This window comes from Penaeus chinensis, chromosome 40, assembly GCF_019202785.1.
Source record: "Penaeus chinensis breed Huanghai No. 1 chromosome 40, ASM1920278v2, whole genome shotgun sequence".
NCBI classification, from domain to species: domain Eukaryota; kingdom Metazoa; phylum Arthropoda; class Malacostraca; order Decapoda; family Penaeidae; genus Penaeus; species Penaeus chinensis.
In genome coordinates, this window is record NC_061858.1 from 25,700,692 (window position 1) to 25,703,191 (window position 2,500).

Sequence of the window (2,500 nt, forward strand, 5' to 3'; positions counted from 1 at the left end):
ATTAGTATTAATATTAATATCATTATCATTATCATCAACAATCATCATCACCATCACCAACATCATCATTGTTGTTGTTGTTATTATCATTATTGTTATTATTAATATTGTTATTTTATCATTCTTATTATTATCATTACTGTTATTATTATTATTATTATTATTATTGTTATTGTTATCATTATTAGTATCATTATCATTATTATCATCATCATCATCATCATCATCATCATCATTATTATTGTTATTATCATTACATAAATTTTATTAATGTTATCATAATCAATACTGCCATTACCATAGCATTATCGTTATTATTATTATTATTATCATTATTATTATTATTATTATTGTTGTTGTTGCTGTTGTTGTTGTTGTCAACACCATTATTACCATCAGTATTTTAGTATATTTTAGCTTTTTAAGATCTACACCATTATAATAAGCATTGTTATTAATACAAACTTTATTAGCATTTTTTATCATTATCTTTATCATCGTTATTGTTGTGTTTTTATCGTAAATGTTCACGTTTATTGTTATCAAGGTAGAATTTACTATTATCACTATTTACATGTTACTGACGAAGAGGATAGTAGTAGTAACAATAGTAATAGTTGCGGTAGTAGTAGTAGTAGTAGAAGCGATAGTAATAGTTGTGATAGTAGTAGCAGTAGTAGTAGTAATAGTAGCAGTAATAGTAGTAATAGTTGTAGTAGTAGTAGTAATAGTAGTAGTAGTAGTAATAGTAGTAGTAGTAGTAGTAATAGTAGTAGTAGTAGTAGTAACAGTCGTAGTAGTAGTAGTAGCAAAAGTAATAGTTGTAGTAGTAATAGCATTAGTTGTAGTAGTAGCAGTAGTAGTAGTAACAGTTGTAGTAGTAGCAGTAGTAGTAGTAACAGTTGTAGTAGTAGCAGTAGTAGTAGTAACAGTTGTAGTAGTAGTGGTAGTCGCAATAGTAATAGTTATAGTAGTAGTAGCAATAGTAATAGTAATAGTAGTAATATTAGTAGTAGTAGTAGTAACAGTAATAGTCGTAGTACTAGTAGTAGTAGTTGTAGAAGTTGCAGTAGCAGTAATAACACTAGTAATAGCAATACTATTAGTAATACCAGTAGTAATAGCAGTAGTACGAGTAGAAGATGAAGAAGTACTATAGTAACCATGCATGACAGTAACAGCAATAGTGATAGTGACATGCACACCTTTAGGGATAATAGTTTAAATAGCAGTCGGGCTAGCAGCTGAAGAAACATAAATGATTAAAAGGTACAGCAAAAGTACTAGCCTGCAGTAGCGGTAATGCATATGACGTAATCATTGCAGTAGCTGCATGACTAACAGGAGAAAAAGGAGGAAAAGGAGGAGGAGGAGGAGGAGGAGGAGGAGGAGGAGGAAAGGAGGAGGAAGAAGAGGAGGAGAAGGAGGAGGGAGAGGAAGAAGAGGAGGAAGAAGAGGAGGAGAAGGAGGAGGGAGAGGAAGAAGAGAAGGAGGAGGAGGAGGAAGTTAAGGAGGAGGAGGAGGGGGAGGGGGAGGGGGAGGAGGAGGAGGAGGAGGAGGAGGAGGAGGAGGAGGGAGAGAGAGAAGAGGAGGAGGAGGAGGAGGAAGAGAAGGAGGAGGAGGGGGGGAGGGGGAGGGGGAGGGGGAGGAGGAGAAAGAGGAAGAGGAAGAGGAGGATGAGGAGGAAAGGGAAGAGGATGAGGAGGAGGAGGTGGAGGATGAGGAGGAAAAGGAAGAGGAAGAGGAGGAGGAGGAGGAGGAGGAAGAGGAGAAGGAGGAGGAGGAGAAAAAGAAGAAGGAGAAGGAGAAGGAGGACGAGGAGGAAAGAGAGGAGGTGAGGAGGAGGAAAAGTAGGAGAAGGACGAGGAGGATAAGGAGGAAGAGAAGGAGGAAACGGAGGAGGAGGAGGACGAAAACGGTGATAATGAGAAAGAAATAAGTATAAAAAGAGATGCAATGGTAGTAGAAATAACAGCAGTGGTAAGAAAAGTATATTTACGCGATCAATAGTACTATCAATATAATATGCACAGTCGCATGATATTTACATTGCTTGATTATACTCACCACACAAGGGGAGATCTTCACTGACTTTGTGTATTCCATGTAAGACCATATGTTTTGGATTTTCTGGAAAAAAATAATAAACTTTTCATCTATATAATTTCATTGGTAACTTCCCTAACCTTTCCTTCCTTGAAATAAGGGCGCCTAATCTCAGTTTTGGGTTGAATCGTTAGCATGCATAGTTTTTTTTGTTTTTGTTTCTTTTACAGATCGTTCCAAGCTAAACTGAAAGACTTTTCTGTTTCAGCTGGAAGCATACTCAATCGATAACATATTACAGCCGTTTCGTGGACAACAGCTTTGTTATTTGCGTTACACGTATTTCCTTGTCTCCATTCACGGGCTAGAAGTAGGGCGATCACCTTAGACAAGCGCCTGTACGCACAGAGGCGGGAAAAGGCTATACGTCCTCGTCCCTTGAATCCGTCGTCTC

The 2,500-nt window shown here is 37.3% G+C and overlaps 2 protein-coding genes across 2 annotated transcripts in view; one reads left to right on the forward strand and one right to left on the reverse strand.

Annotated features, from left to right (window-relative positions):
• LOC125047224 (histone-lysine N-methyltransferase 2B-like) overlaps positions 1-2,500 on the reverse strand; it is a 65,510-nt gene that overhangs the window by 57,529 nt on the left and 5,481 nt on the right. The window contains exon 2 of the mRNA XM_047645428.1: positions 2,068-2,130. The gene's annotated coding sequence lies outside the window, so the exon portion shown is untranslated. The remainder of the gene's footprint in view (positions 1-2,067; positions 2,131-2,500) is intronic.
• Positions 1-2,500, forward strand: part of LOC125047223 (death-associated inhibitor of apoptosis 2-like) — a 23,265-nt gene that overhangs the window by 6,713 nt on the left and 14,052 nt on the right. The window lies entirely within an intron of this gene.